Genomic DNA, 13,768 nt, shown 5'->3' with positions numbered 1-13,768 from the left:
CAGTGATGAATGGCACGGTCTTGTCCTTGAAGGAATCAATAGAGCTGTGACAGACAGATACATGAAAGAGCATGTAAGTCAAGTGATTGATGAAGAACCAGCAGGCATTTGGACTAACAGAAGCAAAATATTTAGGTAGGGCTATTTGGAAAGATTTCCATCCCAGCTCTGTCACTAACTGGCTTTGTAACCTTGAGAAAGTTACTTTCTATAGTTTTTGCTCTATATGATGCACCTGACCATAAGACACACATAGTTTTTAGATGATCTCCTCCCCTGCATTCAGGATTCAGCTTCACACAGCATTCGCTCCATAAGACGCAATTTGGTGGTGGGGGGGGGGGAGTGCGTCTTATGGTACAAAAAATACAGTAAATTCTTTTAAAGTGTGATTCTCCATCCATAACGTGAGTAAAATAATAGTTCATACCTCCACATTGCTTTGTTAGACTTGACACACTTGAGAATTTGCTCATTTGTCTTTTAATGTGAATATTCATCATTATAAGAAAGTATAACCTAGAGAAAAGTGTTTTACTAATCTGTCTGGGTTGGCAAGGAATACTAAAGGGTCTGTAGGTCTGTTAAACCTAAATTTGAGGTGTAGCATACTTTGTTGTCTGACCTCCTCCCTGCTCTTATCCACAGAAAGAGATCGTGTTCTTTCTGATATTCCATGAAGGACTTTGATAACCTTTGTTTTCATTGGCTGCTGATCAAATAGCCTTCAAATACAGCCCCTTGTTTTTTTTTCATTCTCTTGTGAGATCTCTTCACATAGTGTTTAACAGAATGAGAATGTACCAGCATAATGGATATGAGATTTACACAGTATGAGTCCTTATAATTTGAGTTATGGGTAGTAACTGAACATATACTTAAAAAGGAAAAATCATCCCTTGTATTACTAGGATCACAGTTATAGTGCAGCTCCTTTGATACAACTCCAAGTGGCTATCGATTTATCACTGTGTGCAGAGACAAGATCCGTATTTTAAACTGGTTATTTGGGGGACGGGGGATGGATGGGGGAGTGTTAGTACATATTTTGCAAGCACATAGTGTTTAACACATGCACAACACATCTCCCCTCCTGAGATGTGTGCTTTTGTACTTAATCTTTAGCATTGGGGTGCATACTGACTGGCATTCTCCTGTTCTCTCTTGAAATCACCTCTGTCTCCCTCTCTTGTTTTTCTCACTTTTCCCTTCCCATTCTCCCTCCTCCTCCCCTCTCCTTCGTTTACTCTCTCCCCTCCTTCACAAATTCCAAATTAAAGCGGGTTTACAAGTCATCATGCTAATCAAAGAAAGCATAAGCCCCTTTAGAGGAGCCTATAGGATGAATATAAATTGAATTTTATTTTGCATGCAAAAATAGCTTTCATTTTGACATTCAGTGTCTTGGAAAGGAAAGGAAACCTTTATGCTTAATGTAGATTCCAGCTTTCTCTAGTTTTCTTTTATTGAGATAACATGGGTAGTGAAAATGTTCATAAGTTTCGGGAGAAAACTTCCCAGACTACTCTCACTGCCAAAGTTAATATTCCACACTTTGATCCTAAAGGCCATTTCTGTCATATCTCAGGGTGATCTCAATCCTGTCTCAAAAATTCAGGTTTCCTAAAAGTGAAGTGAGTAAAGTGATGTGAGTGAAATCATTCAGTATCTCTCTGCTTCCTTCCTTCATTCCTTCAGTATGCCTCTCTGCTTCTGACTTTTTATTACTTAATGTGACATCTTCTTTGGCAGTCCAAGTTGTAGAAAAATGCAAAATTGTTCTTTTCTTAGAGTTATTATATATAGAAAATATTTGTGTGTGTATGTGTGTGTGTGTTTTAGAAGTTATATATTTACATCAGAGGTTCCCAAAGTTTACTGCCTTGCCTACCACCTCCTTTTGAACAAAACAAACAAACATTCATCTCCCAGTTATACTCAAGTGTGCTGCAACTCTTTCTTTCCCTGGGATTGTAAGCACTCCTCCCTGCTAGAGGCAGGGGTTAAGGCAGAATAGTTCACTATGGCAAACACTGGTGTGTATTCACTTCTTCCACCACTTAGCTGTCACTGGGGACTGGTATTACTTCTATATCTTAGCTTTTAGAAATATCACTGCAAGAAATGTTAGTGTGCACATATCTTGAGGATATATGTGGATAGATGCCTGGAGGTGTCTGTTTTTGATTCAGTGAAAAAAATCTTCGTATGATTTTTTCCGTAGTCTAAACTGTGTCCCATTTCCAACATGTGGGAACTCCCTTTTCTTTTTGGGAGATGCGAGATGATGGCGTTTGGGCCATACCCAGAAATGCTCTGGAATTTTTCTTGGCTCTACACCCTGGTGTTCGGGAGGACCATATTGTATAGTGGGGGTACAATCAGATTGGCCACTGTAAGGCCAAAAGCTTTACCCACTGTACTATCACTCTCACCCCTCAGGCCTCTCTTTTCTCTATATCCCTTTTAGCAGTTGTTTCTGCCCTTTTTAATTGAAGCCCTTCTCATATCATTCTGATTTGCATTTTCCTAATAGTGATGATGAGCATTTATTTATGTGTCTTTGAGACTTTTTATTTCATTAGATTTCTGTTTAGGGACCACATCAAGTGCTGTCAAGGTCTATGACAGCACTTTGCTTGAGAATCCTACTAGTATTACACCTTGGGCCATATAGTTTCTGGGAAATACAATGTCTTTGCCTATATGCAGACACTCAGCTCATTAAGCTATCCTCAAATCATATATGTTCTTTGAGGAAGTGTCTGTTCAACTCTTCCCTATTCTTGTTGGGACTGTTTATATTATATTATATTATATTATATTATATTATATTATATTATATTATATTATATTATATATGTATTATTTCCTTGGTTTCTCGTGTGTCTTGAATATAAGCCTTTTGTCATATATATGGGATTATATTTTAGTTTTCTTCCCTTCAGTAGCTTGTGTTTGTCTGGATGTGATAGTTTTTTTTATAGTGATTTTTACTTTGATGTATTTTTTTCTTTCATTTCTGATTGAATCAAATCACAGAAGATACCTATGAAACCAGTAATGTGGAATGTTTTACTTATGTTTTCAATGCATTTCATAAATTCTGGTCTGACAGCTAACTTTAATCTGTTTTGTGCACAGTGTGAGATACTGTTCCATTTTATTATTTTTTTTTTGCATGTGGCTAACCAGTTCTCCCAACATCATTTTTTGACAAAGCTTTCTGCATTTTATGCTCTTAACTTCCTTTGTCATAAATTAGCCGTACATTATGTTTGAAGGTTCATTTCTGAACTTTCAGTTTTATCCCATTAGTCTGCATGTGGATTTCACTGTCACACTGCTTTGATTACTAAGTTTTGAATATATATGTAGTTGAAATGCAATATTTCTTATCTTTCTTCCTATAAATTATTTTGTCTTAGAGGAGCTCTGGTGGGTCCACACAAATTTTAAGTAATAATTTATTCTTTTTTTTTTTTTGGTTTTTGGGTCACACCCGGCAGTGCTCAGGGGTTATTCCTGGCTCCAGGCTCAGAAATTGCTCCTGGCAGGCACGGGGGACCATGTGGGGCGCCGGGATTTGAACCGATGACCTCCTGCATGAAAGGCAAACGCCTTACCTCCATGCTACCTCTTAACCTGAAGGTATACATTATATCTTTGACAAGGATTGCACTGAATTTGTGTAATGCTTTGTGCGTAGGGTAGACAGTGTAGCAATTGTAGGTCTTTCGCTCCAATACCGTGGAATATTTTTCCAATTCCTGGAATTATCTAACTATTAGTATAGTTCTATTTATTATTTATTTATTTATTATTTATTCTCACCTATTAGTATAGTATAGTTTTCTATTAGTATAGTTTTCCATGTATTAATCTTTTGCTTCCTGTATACTTGATTCTTTTGGACACAATTTTAAAATGGAATTTGATAATAAATTCTCTTTCTGCAGCAGCATTAAATATTTGCATAAAACCCATAAGAGTTGCATTATTGTAGTTCTCTTATGTAACTACAATAAAAAAAATAAACTTAAAATAAACTTTATTAGTTCATTGCATATATAAAAGTATGGTTTTGAATGTTGATTTTGTAGACTTCCGTCTTAACTGTATTTATTATTTCTATATTTTTTGTAAAATATATAGGGGGTAATGTATATTCTCATGTTACCTATAAATAGCTAATTTTTTTCCAAATATGTAGCCTAGTTTCTTGTTTCGTTGTTATAAAGAGGACTTCAAATGGTGTGCTGAATAATAGTACTGAAACCAAATTTTCTTTATTATTTTGCTATTGAGTAATAGTTAACTGTAGTTTGACTCTTAATATTGAGATAAACATTCCTTCTGTTTAGTGGAGTATTTATCATAACAGACTAAGTCTTGGCAAAAAATTTCCCTGAATTTGGTTCGCTAAGATGAGGTGAGAATTTTACATTCATCAGGAATTTGTTCTGTAGTTTTCTTTTATGATATCTGCTTGCTTTTAGTAGCAAGATAATAGTGTTGACACCAGAAACTAGAATAATGTCATTATTTTGGGGGGGTTGTGGTTTGGAGAGGTGGGTTTCCATTTTAGTGGGTTTGATAGAACTCTTTACTAAATTCATATGAAGTTGACATTTGTTTTTTGGGGTACTGTTGCTCTATTGGTCTGCTCAGGTTTTCTGTTTCTTTCTAATCAGTCTTATTTGGTAAGACTGTGAAAATGTCCCCATTTATTCTAGATACTCCAGTTAAGTGACAGAAGTCGTTTCTAAAAGTTTAATAACTATTTTGGATTTCTGTGTTACTTGTTAAAGTTTTTTTTTGTTTGTTTGTTTTTTGTTTTGTTTTTTTTTTTTTGGTTTTTGGGCCACACCCAACGATGCTCAGGGGTTACTCCTGGCTGTCTGCTCAGAAATAGCTTCTGGCAGGCACTGGGGACCATATGGGACACCGGAATTCGAACCAACCACCTTTGGTCCTGGATCGGCTGCTTGCAAGGCAAACACTGCTGTGCTATCTCTCCGGGCCCACCTGTTAAAGTTTTACCTCATTTCTTATTGTATTTATTGGGACATTGTCCCACCATTATTTTTCTTTGTAAGTTTAGTTAGTCAGTGCTCTTTTTTTATTTTTATTTTTCTGCTCTTCAATTTATATTTCTTTTCTTCTGCTGACTATGTTGTAATTGTCTTTTTATGGTTTCTTAAGCTTTGGGATTAAGCTACATATTTAAACTTTTTCCTTGTACATAGTGATGTAAGATTGTATTGCTATGAACTTTCCTCGTAATACACTTTGGCTGTGTCTTTTATGTCTTAATAATGGTAGGCTACTTAATTCTAGATTATATCCAGTAAATCAGTTTTTTCTTTTACTTTGTTGCTGACCTAATAGTTATTTAATAGCATGTTTTTTTTTTTTCAAATCTTTCATTCTTTCCAACTTTCTGGCTAATTTCTACCTTAGCATTGTACTTTGGAAAGATACTTAATATGGTATCGATATTTCCAACTCTATGCATGCTTGTTTTGTGTCCCAGCCTATAGTTTGTCATGGGCATTGCCATAATACATGTGCATTGGAGAAGTGTGTGTATTTGGTCTTTGTGGGGTTAAAGTCTTTCTCTACTTCGATGAAGGCCTATTCTTCAAACTCCTCATTTAAAGTGGTTGTTTACTTACTGATTTCTGTCTGATTAATCAGTTCTGTGATGACATAGCATGTTACAGTTTTCCTGTTACTTGTCTTTGACTCTGTCAGTTTCTCTTTTCAGTATGGGTTAGACTTAAAAACTTTTTATAAATTTTGATACCTCTTTCGTTTGATGTTACTGAATGTCGACCTTAATGTATTAATCATTATATAATTTCTTGTTACCATTTTTATTGTGAAATCTTTGCCCGTTATAGCTCTCTCTGGTTTTCCTTACCCTTTGAAGTCTGTATGATTATTTTCTAACCTTCTACTTTAGTTTTTGGGTTATATCCAGTGGTGCTCAGGGCTTACTCCTGGCTCTGCACTCAGAAATAGCTCCTGCCAGGCACTGGGGACCATGTGGGATGCCAGAGATAGAACCTAGGTCTATGCCAGTTTGGCTGCATGCAAGGCAAACACCCTACAGCTGTGTTATCTCCCCAGCCCTAACATTTTACTTTAAACTGATATTGATCACTGATGTTCAAGTGAATCTTCTGTATTAGAAGATGTTTTTGTTTCCTGATCCACTCTGTGCTGTGTAATTGGTTAATTTGTGTCTTTAATAGGAAATTACTTCTACTAAAATTTTATTTCTATTTCTTACATGGATCGCGATGTTTTTAAATTTGTCTTAATTTCTTGGAACTTCCTTATCCTTCCCCTTCCCACTCCCCATACCTTATAGGTTGATATGTGCCGTGATCAGGTTCCATTTGCTTCTTATTTGTTCTAAATAAATTTTCTTTGAGTAAGGCAAACACTCTACCCACTGTGCTATTTCTCAGGCCTCTAAAAATGAATAATTATTAAAAGGTAATATTATAGATGTCTTTTCTGGTGTTTGGGACACACCCAGTGGTACTCAGTAGTTACTCCCAACTGTACTCAGAGATCACTTCTGGCAGTGCTCAAAAGACCATCTGTAGTACAGGGCAAGGAAGGTCCCATACCCACTCCTTTGTCTGAGACCTTTTATCTACTTACTCTTTATTTTCATTGTGTGTTTAGGTCTTCTGAGTTAATTATGTGTCCTGTTATATCACAACATGTACTTGGAGGTGAATAGTCTACCCAATAAGTTCATTAAAATTTGATTTATTTCTAATGTCATATTTTAAAGATATTTTATCTTTATTATTAAGTAACTCAACTCATTTTAAATTTTAGCAAAAGCATTTGAATTGTACACATGACAACTTTATAATTTATAATCTTAAATTTAAACAATGTCTGGCAGAATAAACAATATTTTCCTTACTGACTTCAATATTTTGCTTTATAATACTATGTTTATAATTCTAAGATTCTAACTTTTATGAAATATTATAAGCAACTCATTGTTGAGAACAGCATTTTTATGTTTTCAATTTCCTACCTATTCCTAAAACGTCAGTTTTAATCAATGAATAAAGAGATTTGTGGCAATGAAAAAAATAAATAAATTTGCTTTGAATGGCCATGAAATTTATATTCATTGTTCTTAATTTATATCCCCTTGAAACTTTAAAGAGATTAGATCTGAAATTCAATCTAAGACCTTATTATTAATTACACTTCATTCCCACATTTTATGTTTTCTTCAATATCTTATGATTTCTAAGTGGGGTTTCTTTGCTTGTTTAGAAGACCTTTTATTTCTTCTCACAGAGCTGATTTTGTGACCATAGACATACAAAAATGTCACCTAAAAAAGAAAAATTGTTGAAAAATATTATTATCACTGCTTCAAATCAGTGATAATCCAACTGGATAGAATTACCTGGATTATAGGCCCTTTTCATTTAATATTTTTTATATCTAATACAGCTTTTATATACTGAAGAGATTCGGTTAATAAAACTGTTTAGTCTAATGCGGTGGGTCCCTTTCACACGAGTATTTGATTTTCCTCTTGATGCTTTTAGGGTGTTCTCTCTCTTTGGCTTTTTTTTTTAATATTTTTTTAAGTTTTTTTTTTTTTTTGCGGGGGGGGTCACACCTGGCGGCACTCAGGGGTTCCCTGGCTCTGTGCTCAGCAGTCACTCCTGGCATGCTGGGCGGGGGGGGGGGGTGGGTAATAGAATGCCGGGATTTAAACCAGGGTTCCTCCTGTGTTGGTCTCCTGCAAGGCAACTGCCTTACCTCCGTGCTATGCAGCAGCCCCTGGCTTTTCTCTTTTTTGTTTGCTTGTTTGTTTTGGGGGGAATCACACCCGACAGCGCTCAAAGGTTACTCCTGGCTCTGTGCTTAGAAATTACTCCTGGAAGGTTTGGGGGACCATATGGAATGCCAGGATTCAAACCACCATCCTTCTGCATGCAAGGCAAATGTCCTACCTTCATGCTATCTCTCTGGCCCCTGCCTTTTCTATCATATAAAGTGTGTGTTAGTAGTGTTCATTCTTGACACTGGTTGCAGGATGTTTTCATCTTAATTTCATCCTCTTTTTTGTTTTTGTTTTTTGGGCCATACACGGCAGTGCTCAGGGGTTACTCCTGGCTCTTCACCTGCTACTGGTAGGCTCAGGGGAACCATATGGGATGCTGAGAATCAAGCCCAGGTCATTTGATTGTAAGGTAAACTCCCTACCGTTGTGCTATCTCTCTGGTCCACTTTCATCCTTCTATTGAAACTTACTATTGAAATTGACTCTGAATGAAACTCACAATCGAGAAGCACACTTCTCTCAGAACAACTAAATTAATACTTATAACTAAAGTTTTAGGGTATCATATTAATCTTTTGGTAGTTGCAGTGGTTTTTAAGATTGAAACTCAGATTCTTTTCTGAACTCAGAGCTTTGCATGGTCTTGGTGACCAATATGACAACCACTCCAATGGTCTCGGCCCTCCTTCTGATCCCAACTATTTAGCTTCAGCCTTTGTTTACAGAGCCATCATGGTGTCTTCAAATACATCCCTTTCGGTATTCACATTTCTTTCCTTTCCTCGGGGCCTGATAGTTTGTTGAAATTTGGAGCTAACCTTTAAGCATCCCTCCAAAAGAAACCTTTCTGCAGGTCTCTGTGTCCTTACCTAGTATTGATATTGAATACCCACCAATTTGGGAAAAATTTCAAATTACTGTCTATGAATTTTGAAGATACTATCCTATAATTATTTGGGATACAAACCTCTTTAGTCCAGGTGCCATGTGAGTGATAAATTCATGAACATTTAAATGTGTACCTGTACACAGCTGGATCTGTGTCCCAGAATGCAGGAAAGTGAATTATGTTAAAGTAATCCTTCCACTTGAAAGTAATTTAATATATTTATAAATGTCATTCTTATATATGACATATATATAAAATATCACTGGCTACCTCTTCTTGAGAAATCCTGCTTCTTCATGCCTGCTACATGATCAGCCTTAATGCAGGTTAACACCTAGCAGGCTCTAGAAGCAAGGGAATTCATGTGCATAGAAAGTTAACAAGCATGGGGTATTATCCTAAAACTCTGTTGAGCTTGTTGATGTATTTCTCACCAATTCAAGGATTTTGGGTTATGTAAGGTTATTATTTATTTCTTCCTTTCTTCCCTTCTCTTTCTTCCTCATTTCCTCCCTCCCTCCTTTCCTCCCTCCCTCCTTTTCCCCTTCTTTTCTTCCTTCCTTCCTTCCTTCCTTCCTTCCTTCCTTCCTTTTCCTTCCTTCCTTTTCCTTCCTTCCTTTTCCTTCCTTCCTTCCTTCCTTCCTTCCTTCCTTCCTTCCTTCCTTCCTTCCTTCCTCTTCCTTCCTTCCTTCCTTCCTTCCTTCCTTCCTTCCTTCCTTCCTTCCTTCCTTCCTTCCTTCCTTCCTTCCTTCCTTCCTTCCTTCCTTCCTCCACAAGATGACATTTATTGAAACTTACTTAAAAAGACATGAGAGGAGGAGAGGAATTATATGTTCAGGAGAGAATACAGACTTCTGGAGTGTAAAAAGCAAAAAGAAATAGAGATAAGTAAACTATATATGTGTTCAAAGTAGAACATGGGCTTGAAGAACTAGCCCATATCCATTTCTTATTTTATCAGTTCACCACATTATAGCATGGTGCCTATCACACAATGCTGCAGGATTTAACAAAGTGTTCACTAGTGAATAAAAGAGTGAATGAGTAAATGAGCAAATGACAATATCTTTAAATAGTTATTTTTAAATAATTACACTAAGCACCCCCTTGGGGTCAAAGAGATAAGGTGGACGTAGGGCATTTGCAGAAGGATGGTGGTTTGAATCCCGGCATCCCATATGGTCCCCCCCACCCAAAACCTGCCAAGAGTGATTTCTAAGCATAGAGCCAGGAGTAACCCCTGAGAGCTGCTGGGTGTGACTCAAAAATAAAAAATAATAATAATGACACTAAGCAATGTCATTATTAATCTTATTTTTCTATGGAAATGATATTTCTTTGTAACCACTAGCTTTTGCAGTGGAAATTTTTTTATTTTTATTTTTTTTGGTTTTTGGGCCATACCCATTTGATGCTCAGGGGTTACTCCTGGCTATGCACTCAGAAGTCTCTCCTGGCTTGGGGGGACCATATGGGATGCCGGGGGATCGAACCGCGGTCCGTCCTACGCTAGTGCTTGCAAGGCAGACACCTTACCTCTAGCGCCACCTTCCCGGCCCCCCAAAATATATTCTTAATGAGTAATTACATGTGCTTGTATTATATGTTCTTGCTGCAAATCCAAACCTTCCCCAAAAGTATGTCATGAAAAGTAGGTCTTTGTTTTGCTTAGGGTGTGGCCCAGCCCTACTCAGGACTTCCTATTGGTTCTGTACTTAGAGGTCATTTCTGGCAGTCTGCAAGGTGGCGGTATGCAGTACCGGGATGTAATTAGCTGCTTAATGCCTGTAGTACTCTATAGCACTCAGAAAACAATCTTACATGCCTGTTTTTGTACATTGAACATGTCTGTGGAGCAAATGTTTTAAAGGTTTGTCAAGTCATCATAAATGTTCCCCAGAAATGAATGTGTCTTGATAGACTTTTCTGAAGTTATTTTAATATTTAGATATTACAGATATTTATTACAGTACAAATTGCTAGTATCTGTGATAACAGCAAACCCTACTACTTGTATTTAAAAAAAGTGTTTATTACAACACTGAGGCAAACTAGAAATCTGCATGTATGAGTGAGGCAGCTTTAGTCATTTCATGGGCATTTGTTTCCATGCACAGCAAAAGACAAAAGATGCACTTCTATTAACATTATCAAACCCACATTGGTCTTCTTTCACTCTAGGGCCCAGATTACCGAAACAGAATCTAGCAGTCTCCTGAGATTTTGATGAGATTGTATTTAGCATTTTGAATATGCTAAGGAAAGGGAAATAGTCTGGCCCAGGGGTGGCAGGGCACAGTTTTTAAGAAATAAGACCCTTGGTGACTTTGCTCTCTATTATCTTTGCCCACTTTTTCCTCTTCTCATCAGTTCTTAATGGTTTGCCCTCTTTTCTTCAGCCAAGAGCATCTTTTTTTTTTTTTCATCCTAAGAGTGTGACTGGCAGCCTTGGATTCTGGGCCTTCATCTCCTCTAATATCTTCTTTAAGATCATGGATGAATCTGCTTACATGTGTGTCCCTGAAAGTACTCAGTCAACATCAAGCCATTGAAGAACTATTGAGTGATTGAAAGATAGTCTAATAAAACTGGACATACTTACCTTCTTCAAGCATTGATCTTTCAAATCCAGTTTGTGTCTGATTCTTCCTAAAACACTGATGCTTGGTAGGGTGTCAATGGAGGTTCCTGGTGTCTGACATTCTGACACTGAACCCTTTGTAAGCAAAGGAGTACAGCCAGAGATGCTTCCAAGGGAAAATGATGGACTTAATCTGAAAAAGAGAAGGTTATACTGAGGAGACAAACAAGAATGGAGTTTTGAAAATTATGTTGAGATCTTGGAAGCAGAGAGGGAGGTGAAAAATGTTGGATGCCATATACTGGTGCAAGTAGGAAAGACAGCTAAAGTCATGTGTGTGCTTGAGGAGAAGCTGGAGTGGAGTGAGAGGTGCTGATGAGACTAGGGACAGCTAGATCTTAGGAAGCTCAAACCATGTACCACAGGTTCAGGTCAATTCTTAGGTTATGGCCATAAGAAATCCCCTGGAACCAAGTTGGTGTGAGTTAAGCATGTAAAGTTAAGCCATGGTGAAAGATGCTTCTCTATTTGGATTTTTTTTCTTCCAGTTGCCACTTGAACTGCAAAATAATAGCCCTGTTATATAACACATCAAAATATACTGCTTCATGTTCATTGAAATTTTTTAAATGCATTAAAATTGAATCTCATCACCAATGAAAAGACAAGGGCAGTGCCATGGTGCACATCCATAGCATCCAAGCTATCTGGAAAACAAAGCATTCCTTTCTGAAATCAGACACAAATGCCACATTGGCTGTAAATAATCACTACACTGGTCTCATTCATCTGTTTTTCCAAACATAAATATTTATATTTCTTAATTTCTAAAGTTCAGGTTTTCACTATTTCCCATAAATAACCCAATTTATTATTTCTGCTTGCCTGCTTCTTCTGCCTAAGAACTTGCATTCCTGACAACGTAAATAATTATTATTTTTTGAAGTGTACAAATGTATTTTATTTTCCTCTCTTTCAGGAATGTTCCTTCTAATTGTGGATTGCCTAAGAATAATGAATGAACTCACCAACGTGCCTAGTCAGTAAAGGAAATCTCTTTGGAACATGAAAAACATCTTAAATTTTTCGGGGGAGCACAATTTTGTTTTTGTGAAATGTTACATAAAATGGTTTGCTCTTTAATTTGAAAAGTATGTGTGAAAAGGAAAGAAAAATCTTACTTTGTTGTATCATAATAAAAGTCAAATGATTTGTGTGTTATTGAATAAAGGTATCCATTTAAGTCTCTTATGCCTTATTATAAACCTAGAAAAGCAAAGTCTTATTATTTTAGCACAATTCTTTGCACACCTGAAAGTCATGTATGAGAACAACTTGCTACAGAAGTCTAGATTCTTTGTTCCAAATTTGAAAATTATTTCTCAGCCTCACTATGGGTCAATAAATATGACACAAAAGTGTTATACCAATGTATTTTGTTACATGAAAGTTTACTTATAAAGGCTTCTTTGGAAAAAGCAATGCTATCCTCACAGAAAGAATCCTGATTTCCATGCCGCTCTGTAATTTGTTTTGGAACATAAAGGTCATAATCCCTGAGGACAGTAGGATTCTGCTCATTCTCTTTTCATCATTTGCTGGTGCATTGTGATTTCAATTCAATATGTCCCGGAGGATGTGTTTTATTCCTTCTCGCTAGAGACTCACATTCAGTAGCCTTGGAATTTTATGAACAATAGTGCACATTGTTAAACTGTCACTCTTGCCTCAAAGACAGTCTTTCTAGGCATTTACTGTTACATTGAGCATTGGGAATCATTATGTTAACCGCTGATGGCTCCAAATAGGTTACCTTTCTTATCCTCTCATGATGTGCATTAAAAACATGATTTTGCACTCTTTTGTACACAGTTAACACTCATTAGGTACATATTTTCAATCTTAGAAGTGCCAAAGAATAAGAGAAACAAGCCTGTGTGTTTGAGGAGGACCATTAATATTTCTACCATGGCCAGACAAGGTGAGGGTCTGAGCAATTTGGGATCAGCTGAGGTACTATTAAAACCAATGTTAAGCAGTAGGAAATCTAGATTGTCAACAGGGTTTGAACTGCCTTCTCCCTTTTTGGTCGCCTTTCACATATTGAGTTAAAGGCCTATGGATTTGAACTTGCTGACTCATCTTTTTGTCCTGTCCTTGATCCCATTCTCCTTGCCTTAATTTTGTCTTACTCTACTGTTTCTCATTTTGGTCTAAGACTACAGCCATTGGATGAATAAAATTGTCTCTGAGAAGGGAAGACTGTAGAAGACTCAGGCATTTTTAAGCTTGTAATGCATGTTGGAATTTGAGTAAGATCTCCCCTGGAGGGTATGATTTTGGGAACCTTAGATGGAATGAATATATTCAGATATATTGTATATGTGTTATATATATATATACATATATACATACTTGCCATTAAATACTTAGTTGAGTCTTGCACTGTTCTTTGCAC

The 13,768-nt window shown here is 36.7% G+C and overlaps 1 protein-coding gene across 1 annotated transcript in view; it reads left to right on the top strand.

Annotated features, from left to right (window-relative positions):
* KHDRBS3 (KH RNA binding domain containing, signal transduction associated 3) overlaps positions 1-12,553 on the top strand; it is a 183,372-nt gene extending 170,819 nt beyond the window's left edge. Inside the window, exon 11 of the transcript XR_007499602.1 lies at positions 12,290-12,553. The gene's annotated coding sequence lies outside the window, so the exon portion shown is untranslated. The remainder of the gene's footprint in view (positions 1-12,289) is intronic.
* Positions 12,554-13,768: the final 1,215 nt, after the last annotated feature.

The sequence above is a fragment of the Suncus etruscus genome, chromosome 10 (genome assembly GCF_024139225.1).
Source record: "Suncus etruscus isolate mSunEtr1 chromosome 10, mSunEtr1.pri.cur, whole genome shotgun sequence".
NCBI lineage: Eukaryota > Metazoa > Chordata > Mammalia > Eulipotyphla > Soricidae > Suncus > Suncus etruscus.
This window is presented reverse-complemented; position numbering and strand designations above follow the sequence as displayed.